The sequence below is a fragment of the Phalacrocorax aristotelis genome, chromosome 3 (genome assembly GCF_949628215.1).
Source record: "Phalacrocorax aristotelis chromosome 3, bGulAri2.1, whole genome shotgun sequence".
Taxonomy (NCBI): domain Eukaryota; kingdom Metazoa; phylum Chordata; class Aves; order Suliformes; family Phalacrocoracidae; genus Phalacrocorax; species Phalacrocorax aristotelis.
Genome location: NC_134278.1, coordinates 39,691,249 through 39,703,895, shown reverse-complemented (window position 1 = coordinate 39,703,895; position 12,647 = coordinate 39,691,249).

Below are 12,647 nucleotides of genomic sequence, written 5' to 3'. Positions count from 1 at the left end.
GAAAATTATAATTTTATTGTAGAATTAGGAAAAGGAAACAAGTTGTGGCTAAGAGTAATTCTTCTACTGTGGACAGGTCTGCGCCTGAAAACTTTGTACTGCTTGTGAAACAGTTTTTTTTTCTGGTGGAGGAAAGAATTAAAACCCAGCAGTGCTTATGAAAGAAGGCATAATATGTGGCAAATTATCACTGTGCAGTAAATAGTTTAAAGGGAAGAGATCCACAAGGCTTCACCCAGAATTTTATTGGCCTTGATATAATGCTGTCCCTGAAGAAGTTGAGTCTGGTTGGGAAACTGTGGTGGGACACCTACATGAAGGAGTAACCATTGATGTTGTTCCAGTAGATGCACCAGTTGGAAGGCAAGGAGAATCCAACCATGTAGCTGAGGACAATACTGAAGGCAGATCTGGAAAACAAAGGTTGTCATCAAACTGTAACACTAAAATGCTCTGTAGTAAAAGTTTAAGAGTAGTAGAGCTGAAGGAATATGAATTAAAGTGTTGTGTGCAACTGAATTTCTGCTCACATAATTATGTTCCACCTTCTTATTCAGATTCAGTAGCATAAAGCATTCATCACGTCCTAGTCTAAAACACTGCAGAGAGCTTCTGTGCTTTGCTGTTCATTTATGACAGGTTGTCCTAAAGGCTGAGCACACTTCAGTGGTGGATGAAGAGGTGCCTGTGTATATTGGCCATGTATCAACTTAAGAATCCTTTGGGGCACAAGGCCACGCAATGTAAGGCCATTATCATGTTTGCTAAGAAAGCTGGGTTTGCTGCCAAAAATGACAAAATCTTGTTTAAACTTTGAAAGACTATAGCTAGAATCTGCATTAAAATAGTGCAAGAACAAAGTAAAATGGGACTTACCGGTAATTTCAGTGTTGCCTTGGCACTGCCGCTTCCCCGTGTAGGCAATGTTGATCCTATTCCTTTCACCTTCTTCCTCTGGGTTCTCCAAAGTCCGTGGCTATAATCATGGGGTGGACTTGGCAGCAGTGTGTAGGACCTGGAATGTGTTTTTCCAGCAGCCGTGTCTGGATTTGTGGCTGACTTCTTTGGCTGACGCCACTGCTGGCTCTGCTGGCAGACAGATCTTCTTGGGGGCTGTTTTGGGTTCACAGGGCTGTCAGCTCACTTTCAGTTCTGACCTGGATGCTATTTTCCTTGTGTCACACTTCTTTTTTTCTTTTTTTTTAAAGACTGTTTGTGGACAAACTTTCTATTATGGAAACACGTGGTACGGCAAAAACCTTACCGTATTTCAGGGTTCTTGTAAATGTTTCTCTGCCAACCAAAAGTAAATGTGCACATTCACTCAGAAAAGTAATTGCTGCTGTAGACGTGGTCATTTCCAAGTAAAGCTGCTTGGCTGAGGACCTTCTATGGCAAATTCTGTCACTGGTATTGTGACGAATCCCAATTCCTGTGATAAAAAATGCCTGTAGTGCCCTTTGCTGAAATAAGACCTCAATCTGCAAAGGTATTTAGGTGACTAACTGTTATGTAGGTGCCTCATTTCCACTGACTCATATTAAGCACACTAACTGCTTTTAAGGATGTGGGTTTAAACCTTGCAGACAGCCAGAGCCAGCAGGTCATGTGGGTGATGCCAGCTTGGCAGGACGGATTCTCACTCACAGTCCTAGATTTCCACCTATTGCTCCTTTGTTGACTAAAGGCTCTGCTGGAGCTTTGGTAGGTTGGTGTGTGTAGTTTCACCAGGGAATGGGATATATCTACTCATATTAAACTGGAAGACCCTCACTGCATCCTGGTGAGAACTCTTTAAATTTTTTTTTTCTTATTTTGAAACATATTTTCAGTGATCCATTTTCTTTTTTCTTTTTTTACTGTGGATTTTTTTTCACTTAGATCTTTCTCTTTCTTCCTCCTTTTCTTCCTTTCAATTTTTCCCTCTTTCACTTTTAGATTCCTTCCTTCATGGATGGCATGGAAAAGAAAGAAGGCAGCAAAGTAAGAAAAAAAGTGCTAAAAATAGGAAAACTGTGAAAAGCCAAAATATTTCAATTTGGAAAAGCAGCCTGTACTTTTTCGGAAATGGTTTGAATGGAGAATGTTGTGAGCTGTAATCTTGATAATTGGATTGAGTCAATAATTCTCAACATATGCTAAAACTGTTTTTAGAAGAAAAGGGTTTCCCTTTCTGTGTTAGATACTCTTATAAACATTTTACATTTTGATGTCTGTACTCCTTAGATGAAGCTGTGAACATCTGCTCTAGGCCATACTGACATGTCAGCAAAGTTCATTTGGCTTGTACCCTCTTTTGTCTGTGGCCCCTGGCTTCCCAGCAGCAGAGGCACTGATTTGCTCGTGAGCTTTTCTCTCAAATGAGACAGCTCTTGATATAAGCTCCTTTCCTGTGTTGTTGAGTAGCTAATTGACTAGAATTAAAGTCGACACCCCTATGTCCTTTATATGGCTGAGCTTGAGCCCAATTATTTCCAAAACAGATGTATGCATAGATTATGCATAGCTACAAAGAAGATGGAGACTCCCTTTTTGCACGGAGTCACATGGAGAGGACAAGGGGGAATGGACACAAGTTGCTCTTGGGGAGATTCCGATTGGACACCAGAGGGAAATTTTTCACATTGAGGACAGTCAACCATTGGAATAATCTCCCCAGGGAAGTGGTTGACTCAGCCACGTTGGACACCTTCAAGAGTTGTCTGGACAGGGTGCTGGGCCATCTTGTCTAGACTGTGCTTTTCCCAGAAAGGTTGGACTAGATGATCCCTGAGGTACCTTCCAACCTAAGATTCTGTGATTCTGTGATTCTGTAATATGTTTTTGAGGGGAACTTTCCCTGGGGTCCACCTTGAGTACATTTTTATCTTTTGAATCTTCTAATCCATCTCTAAAACACAGAAGCAGGAGTAAGAGGGAATTAGTAAATAATGATATGGCTTTGTGCGAGAGTAGTGGGAATATCAAGTTCCTCTTTTGCAAATAAATGGGAATTCCAGCTTTTTGACAAGGAACAAACTTTTCTTGTTACAACAGGAAGGCTGAGCAGCAAAGGAAAAGTACAAAAAACATTTTCTGAAGCTGCAGAGGAAAATGGGAATCCATGCATTCTGGATTACAACCGCAGTGATTTATACTTTCATTAGGTTGACATGAGACTGACATAGCAGCAGATAGTGGTTTTCTGTTATTAATTCCAACTTTGCTTCCTAAACAATTGTTTAGGAACATTTTTTGGAGGTTTTTGGTTTTGTTAGTTTTAAATGTGCAGTGCTATGGGGTTTTATTAATTTTAAAAATACCTGGCAGAAAATGCCTTCAGGAACTGTTTGAATAAAGTATACATAAGGGTAGTTTATTGTTTGCTTTAACATTTTAGACAAGTAAGGTTAAGTGATATAAATGGCTAATCCAGTTGAATGAGTCATCATTTGTCTTTTATATTTTGATTTATAAATATCATAAAGGAAGGAATAATCAAAAATAATAGCTGGCAAGCTCTCTTGCCAGCCAGCCCCAGATAGATACCTAATGCTTTTTAGTGATTTGTCCAGTTTGCTCTCAAAGTTACTAGGAACAATGAGACACCTGCTGCCTTTCTTCAGATATTTATCTCTAGTTAACAAAGCTCATTGTTAAGAATTTCCCCAAGTATATTAATTTGCTGTATAGTTACACCTTCTTGTTCCAGCCCAGTTATTTATTCCCATCCTTGGTGTTTACAGTCTTCAGATACTTGAAGTGGTTAACATATGGCTGTTGGACGTTGTGCAGACAATCGAACATAATTTCTTTAATCTCTCTTCATAAATCAGCCCTTCCAGCTGTTCAGTAATTTTAATGGCTTTTTTTCACATACCCATCATTCCGTTGCTCTCCTTCTGGTACTGAAGTACCCAGAATTGTGCAGAGATTCCTGCATATAATCCCCGCAGAGGGAAGCTGAGTCATTCACTCTCTAGTACAGTATCTGTGACCACATACTCACCTAGCTATGAATTCTGGTTTGGGTTGCTGTCTCACATCTGATAATTCGGTGCTTTATAATGTCTTTCATTCTGGTTAAACTAGAACAACATTTTAGACTGTTTGAAAGCTTGAATTAATAAATCTATGGTATTTAGAAATATTAGGAGAGCTGCTGTAAATTAGTGATCACATATTTGCATAACAACTAATAACAAATAAGGACTAGATGTCATATTGCAATGTCAGGAAGAGACATAAAAGGAACAAATGCTTTGACATGGCTTGTAGGAAGGAGATGGAGTTGTCACATGCACCGGAGGATAACTGGTAGCATTACAGAATCAGAAAAATAAGTCAGGAGGGATCTAAGACATCACCTAGTCCATTATCCTGCCCAGAAGTAGGATGCAGTATAGCTCTGTTGCTCGTGATGGAATTATCTTTCCTGTTATTAAGGACATCCACCAAACAGACTGTAATTTCTACAGGAAGTCTATTCCAGTATTTACAAAGCGATCCTGCTAGAAGTCTTTTCCTATCTTCCAACCTGCATAATTTTGATTTTCAGCCTTCTCAGGAGGATTAAGAGTTGCCTTTTTTGCTACTTTAAATGACAACTTTGATGAAATATGGGACTGGGACCTAAGTGCACCTGTTCCTTGCAAAAAAAAGAAGACATAAATGATGAAAGAAATATGGTTACTGTGTGGCCTGTCATTATTAATCTAGTCCTCTAGTCACAAAATATTTGAGCAGCCATGATCAGTGCTCTTGAGAATGACTGCCTGGGAGAGAGATGCTGACAAGAAGAAGTACTATTAATTCAACAAGAAAGGCTTTATCCATGCCAGAGTCCCAGCTGCTGGTAAAGATGATTGCAGTAGTGCTGTGCTGATTTGCACCAGCTGAATTCTGTGATCTATGTAGGCTGAGTTTGTTTGAAAAATACAGAACTGTGGTGCAAATTTAGCCCCAGCTTCGTGCATGTGTACCCAAAGTTTCCTCTGAGCTAACTAAATGTCACTTGTAAATAATATCAATTCAAAACTGTTCTATCGGGTAAAAACAGCAGTGCAAGATACAAAGCCTGCAAAGCTGCCTTGGAAATACTGTAAGAAGTTATTTCTTTTACAGTTGTGTTTAGAATGCTTAATTATCAGGGGTGGGGTAGGGGGTGGGGCTGTAAATGCACTGCAAATGATTTGTGGTTGTATTGATACTTCAATCCCATATTCTACCTTGTGTTGCGAAATGCAAGGAAAGATCATGGAGAAAATGCTACCCAAGTCTAGAAAGTGTTTAGTGGTCTGGGAAATGGTCCAGATTGGATATTCAAAGCAAAATATAGCACATCTTTTGAAAGTCTCAGAAGTATTCCAGTTCCCATGTAAGTATTAGCATTTACTGAAAACGTAGTACAGACATGTACTTGGGTCATTCTTATCCAAAACTGGACTAATGTGATGAATAAATAAACACACTTTTAAATGTAAGTACTCAATTTCTCAATTTTGAGGTGTGTTTATTGTTAAAATCAGGCATTCAGATAATTCCATGCAATACTTTCTGCTATTTGCTGCTCATAAATGAACTAATTGTAATATCCTCTGTGTGGATGAGGTTGGAAATTTTCCCCCCAGATTATGTACCCATAAAATATATAAGATATACTTCTTACCTCAGATAAGGGTGCCACAGGTTAAGAGAAGTTATTTGGTATATGCACCTATGAAGTGTGAATAAGGCCATCAAATGTCAAGAGTATGTGCCAATGTCCTCCCTGATATCCCTTTAAAAAATAACAACAAAGAAAATGCAATAAAATGGCACCCTGTCTCACAAGTCCATAACTCACAAAATCACAATACACTACCACATAGCTTTGTAGGGCTTGGTTTACCCTAACTCGCTTTAAGCACCTAGTTGAAAGGCCTAAAGAATGAACAAGGTCATTCAAGAAATTCTCTACAGTCAATGGAAAGTTATGAACACCACTAGAAGGCAGTACAGATCTTAAAGTCTAAACTGTAGTGTTGGTAGAAAACAGTTCTTCCTTCCCCAAGTCAAACCTGAATATATATTTTAATTAGAAAAAAAATGAAATTTGCCAACTAAACTAAAATACAAACTTAATAGTCTGCTCAAACCACACAGACTGAATCTCTCCCACAAACCTCCCCCAGTCAGCCTCACTGTCAGATCCTTTGGGCGAACAGATACTGGTGTACAATAGACCTCAAATTCATTAAAATCAGACTCCAGGGAAGAAAGGAAGGGAAGAAAACTTCAAAATCAAGACTATATCACTTACAGAATCATAGAATAGAATAGAATAATAAAATTATTAAGGTTGGAAAAGACTTCTAGGATCATCAAGTCCAACTGTCAACCCAACACCACCATGCCTCCTAAACCATGCTCTGAAGTGCCACGTCTACACGTTTTTTGAATACCTCCACCACCTCTCTGGGCAGCCTGTTCCAATGCCTGACCACTCTTTCAGTGAAGAAATTTTTCCTAATATCCAATCTAAACCCCCCCTGGCACAACTTGAGGCCATTTCCTCTCATCCTATCGCTAGTAACTTGGGAGGAGAGACCAACGCCTTCCTCGCTACAACCTCCTTGCAGGTAGTTGTAGAGAGTGATAAGGTCTCCCCTCAGCCTCCTCTTCTCCAGGCTAAACCCCAGTTCCCTCAACCTCTCCTCATAAGACCTGCTCTTCAGACCCTTCAACAGCTTTGTTGCTCTTCTCTAGACATGCTCCAGAACCTCAATGTTCTTCTTGTAGTGAGGGGCCCAAAACTGAACACAGTATTCAAGGTGCAGCCTCACCAGTGCCGAGTACAGATGCACGATCACTTCCCTGCTCCTGCTGGCCATGCTATTCCTGATACAAGCCAGGATGCTGTTGGCCGCTTTGGCCACCTGGGCACAGTGCTGGCTCCTGTTCAGCCGGCTGTCAACCAACACCCCCAAGTCATTTTCCGCAGGGCAGCTCTCCAGCCACTCCTCCCCAAGCCTGTAGTGTTGCATGGGGTTGTTATGACCCAAGTGCAAGACCCAGCACTTGGCCTTGTTACACCTCATACAACTGACTGTGGCCCATCGATTCAGCCTCTCCAGATCCTTCTGCAGAGCCTTCCTACCCTCGAGCAGATTGAGTGGCTGATACACCAGAAGGCTGTGCTGCCATCCAATGAGACCTGGACAGGCTGGAGAGCTGGGCCGAGGGGAACCTCATGAAATTCAACAAGGGCATGTGCAAGGTCCTGCCCCTGGGGAGGAACAACCCCTTGCACCAGTACAGGCTGGGGACTGACCTACTGGAAAGCAGCTCTGCTGAGAAGGACCTGGGAGTGCTGGTGGACAACAAGCTGACCATGAGCCAGCAACGTGCCCTTGTAGCCAAGAAGGCCAACGGTATCCTGGGGTGCATTAAAAGGAGTGTGGCCAGCAGGTCGAGGGAGGTTATCCTGCCCTCTACTCTGCCCTGGTGAGACCACATTTGGAGTACTGTGTCCAGTTTTGGGCCCCCCAGTTTAAGCAGGATGTGGAACTGCTTGAGCAAGTCCAGTGGAGAGCTGTGAAGATGCTCAGGGGATTGGAGCATCTCCCTTATGAGGAAAGGCTGAGAGACTTGGGTTTGTTCAGCCTGGAGAAGACTGAAGGGGGATCTTATCAATGCTTATATCCAAATGGTGAGTGTCAGGATGATGGGACTAGGGTCTTTTCAATAGTGCCCAATGAGAGGACAAGGGGCGATGGGCTCAGGTTGGAACACAGGAATTTCCACCTGATTATGAGGAAAACCTTCTTTGCTATGAGGGTGCCAGAGCAGTGGCACAGGCTGCCCAGGGAGGCTGTGGAGTCTCCTTCCCTGGAGACATTCAAAACCCGCCTGGATGCATTCCTGTGCCCCCTGCTCTAGGTGTGCCTGCTCAAGCAGGGGGGTTGGACAAGATGATCTCCAAGAGGTCCCTTCCAACCCCTACCATTCTGTGATTCTGTGACACTCCCACCCAGCTTGGTGTCATCTGCAAACTTACTGAAGGTGCACTCAATCCCCTCATCGAGATCATTGATAAAGATATTAAACAAGACTGGCCCCAAAACTGAGCTCTGGGGGACACCACTTGTGACTGGCCACCAACCGCATTTGACTCCATTCACCACAACTCTCTGGCCTTAGCCGTCCAGCCAGTTTTTTACCCAGCGAAGAGTACACCTGTCTAAGCCTTGAGCCTCCAGCTTCTCTAGGAGGATGCTGTGGGAGACAGTGTCAAAGGCTTTGCTAAAATTTAGATATATAACATCCACAGCCTTTCCCTCATCCACTAGGTGAGCCACCTGGTCATAGAAGGAGATCAGGTTGGTCAGGCAGGACCTGCCCTTTGTGAAGCCATGCTGGACTTGATCCCCTGGTTGTCCTGCACTTGTCTGGTGAGCTCACTCAAGATGTATCACTCCATAACGTTCCCTGGTACCGAGGTCAAGCTGACAGGCCTGTAGTTCCCTGGATCATCCTTCCAGACCTTCTTGTAGATGAGCGTCACGTTGGCAAGCCTCCAGTCATCTGGGACCTCCCCTGTTTACCACAACTTTTGATGAATGATGGAGAGTGGCTTGGCAAGCTCCTCCGCCAGCACCCTCAGTACCCTCGGGTAGAGTTACAGAACTTAAAATGTTCTGTATCTGATATGATCATTTATATTTAACTTGGGATCCAGTCATGTTAGTGCTGGAATTCCTTGTTTTTAAACATGACACTTAGAAAAGCTATAGTGGGTTATTTTGTACTAAAACTGTTTTAAACCCACAACTGCGGATGTATGTTTCTGTATATTGTGGGTTGTATATGTACATATAAAATATACAATTATCTATTATATTTTTCAAATTTATTTCTGGTTTTGATTCTGTTTCTCCTATCTTGAGTGAAATATGGGAGATAGGAAAGAAACTAAACGTTGAAGCGTGCACTTCTAATAAACTAGGCACTTTTACAAGGATAACAATATCTAGCAGTATGCATCTTACTAAACACCAGTGCTCTACTATTGTTTAATGTACAATACTGTGCTTCCTCTGTCTCTATTCTACTGAGGTTTTCTGTTCTAAAAGTAATATTTCTTTTCTGTAAATTAATGTTCTAGAAGTTATATTTCTCTTCTGTAAATTAACAATGTAAAAGTGGGTTGTCTATGGCTAAACTAGCCAGCTTCGTCTCCATATATATTCAGTGGAAAGAAATGGGCACTGCCATGGGGCAAATGCACCTAGTCCTGTCTTTTCCTAAAACAGAATCACAGAATCGTGCAGGTTGGAAGTGAACTCTGGAGCTCATCTAGTCCAATTCCCAGCTCAAAGACAGGACAGTTGCTTAGGAACCTGCCCAGCCTGGTTATGATAGTCCCCTGGGAAACCTGTTCCAGTGCTTGATCATGATGGAATTTTTTTTCCTTTCATGCGGTCAGAATTTCTGATCCACCTGAATTCTGACTTTCATCTCTTGCACCTTATTTTATGCCTGTGCACCTCTGAAAAGAGGCTCTCTCTGCCTTTCATATTTTCTTTCTTAAGGTAGCTAGCGGCAGCAATAAGGTCCCCCCCAAGCTTTTTCTTCTGAAGGCTGAACAAATCCAGTTCATGCAGCCTCTTGTCAAGTATCCTGTGCTTTGGACTCATGCCCACCTTGGTGGCCCTCCACTGGGCTCACTCCAGCATGTCCACGTCTTTGTGGTACTGAGCCGCCTAAAACTGGATGCAGTACTCCAGAAGCAGTCTCACAAGGGGCAAACTGAGGCAAAGAAACACATCCCTTGACCTGCAAGGTACACTCTTTCTAATATAGTTCAGGTTGTAGTTGGCCGTCATTGCTGCAAGGGCACATTGCTGAATAATGTTCAGCAAATTGTGTGTCAGGAAGCCCTGGCCCTTTTCTATCAAGCTGTTTTCCAGAGGGTTGAGCCTTTATTGCTGCGTGGAGATATTCCCTTTCAAATGCAGGACTTTCTGTTTGCCTTAGCTGAACCTCATGAGGTTCCTGTCAGCCCCCATTTCTCCAGCCTGTCTCTGAACAGCAGCCTGTAGTCCTGTGTATTGACTGCTCCCTCCAGTTTGGTATCACTCATGAAGAGGCTGAGTGTGCCCAGTCACTAGTAAGGACTAAACAATATCAGCCTTGCTGAGGTCAAGGTGTACAACATTTTTGCTCTTCCTTTGTCCGTGGAGCTGGTCATCTCATCACAGAAACCAGTCAGATTGCTTAGGCATGATTTGCCCTTGCTCAATGCCAGTCACCTTCTTGCCTTTCATATGAGCAGAAATGAATTCCCAGAGGATTTGCTCCATAATCTGCCCAGGGGCTGAGGGGAGGCTGACTGACCTGAGTCATCCTGCCTTTACCTTGTTTCAGTCATCAGGAACTTCTCCTGACTGCAGTGACCTTTCAAGGGTGAGGGCTCTTTTGCAATGATGTCAGCCAGGTCCCTCAGTGCCCTCAGATATATCTGATTGGCTCTGTTGGGTTGCATGTGCTCAGTTTGCTCCAGTGGTCCCTGACCCTGCCTTCCTCTCCTGCAGGTATGGTGTCATTCCCACAGACTCTGCCGGTAGCCTTCAGGGGCTGGAATGCTTGAGGACACACCTGCCCAGTGAAAACTGAGGGGAAAACAAAAGAGATGGAGTACCTCAGCCTTTTCCATGCCCGTTGTCACTCAATCCCTTGCTCCATTGAGTAGAGAGCCCACATTCACATTAATCTCCCCATCAGAAAGTTTTATCTTCAATAAATATAAAGACAGAGCAGGCTCATTAGCTTAGTCTTCACTAATTTTTAGAAGCCTAGAAAACAATTACTTCAATCATACTTGAGATTAGGACATTGAGGGACTGGACCATCTCCAGAGAAGAGCAACAAAGCTGTTGAAGGGTCTGGAGAACAAATCTTATAACGAGTGGCTGAGGCAACCAGTGTTGTTTAGCCTGGAGAAGAGGAGGCTGAGGGGAGACCTTATCACTCTCTACAACTACCTGCAAGGAGGCTGTAGCGAGGTGGGTGTTGGTCTCTTCTCCCAAGTTACTAGCGATAGGATAAGGGGAAATGGCCTCAAATTGTGCTAGGGGAGGTTTAGACTGGGTATTAGGAAAAATATCTCTACTGAAAGAGTGGCCAGGCATTGGAACAGGCTGCCCAGAGGGGCAGTGGAGTCACCATCCCTGGAGGTATTTAAAAGATGTGTAGACGTGGCACTTCAGAGCATGGTTTAGGAGGCCTGGTGGTGTTGGGTTGACGATTGGACTTGATGTCCTTAGAGGTCTCTTCCAGCCTTAATGATTCTATTCTATGATTCTATGATTCAGATAAACCTTTGTTTTGTGATTGACTGTTGCCATTACTGACCTGCACTGGGCTGGGTGCAGCCTGGGCTGGTGACATGTTTGCACTGGTTGATAGGTGACTTCAGCAGCCTGGCAGGGTGGTGCCACCACATTGCACAAGGAGCAAGGGCTTTCATCAAGCATCAAAATCAGGGGTTTCAGGCTTTTATTTGCTATGTTCTGAGTTGTATACTGGGTTTAATTACTTGAAGAGTGATTCATGACAAACACAGGCCCATGGTCACAAGCAGTTACTTAGCCTGTGATGATGTGGATCTCCAGAAGTCTTCCAGCTCTTTGGAGGTTTCTACTGGTATGCAGTGGGACATGCACTTGGTTTACCTGCCATGTACAGTTTTGTAGGTTCTAACTTTTGACATGAAATGGTATTTAGTCAAATAAAGATGTCAAAGATTACTTTTATTTTATGAGCTAACACTAAGGGAAGATGCTACAGAAGATGGCTGTAAAGTATTTAAAAGCACTTAAGGGGAGAGTCATCTACATGAAGTCATTCTTCTGCTGTCGTTCTGCAACACTTTTCTTTTAGGGGCAGTTTTACTCACAGCAGACACACTGTCAAGGCAGATGTTGCCTTTATGGGTTCTTCCCATAAAGTGTCCTTGAATGTTGGGCTGTGCTGTTGGATGGCTGATTTAGCTCAGCTTTAATACATCAAGGTTACAGTAAAAATCAAAACAGGTGACGTAATTTGACCAGAGCAAAACAAGGCAAGAAAGAAGCATTTTCCATCCTAAAAATCCTAAAGAGAATGCTCTATATAATATTTGGGGGTGCAGGAGTGGGTGTCATGATAATAGTGAGTGGAACGAGAAATTTTTTGAGTGGTATTTTTGAGAATGTAAAAACAAATTCATGGAAAAGAAGAAATATTTTATCTCATTAACGTCTCTGCCAGTGCAGTCCTTCCTATAATATCCATTGTAATAACTATTCCAGGAGATTTTTGCCTGCCAGGAGAGCAGTGTTTCCACGCTGAGGGGCTGTGCAGCTTCCAGCGAGTGTGAGGGACTGATTCCAGGTGACTTTAATGCCTTTTCAATCCAGGTCTAAAGCCTACAGTTAGCCTAAGACTACAGTTAAATAAGACCTTCCTGTGCTTAAAGGCCCAGATCCGCTATAGCAGGCAGTGCCAGATTAGCAAAGCAAAAATTACTTTATAGATCTTTAGGCTGCTGTAAAACTATTATAAATTAATCTTGGCTACCTGTGAGCTCAAAGAGTACATCTGGTAGCAAGGGAGGAATGCTGTATCAATACTATACCCTCTAGGTG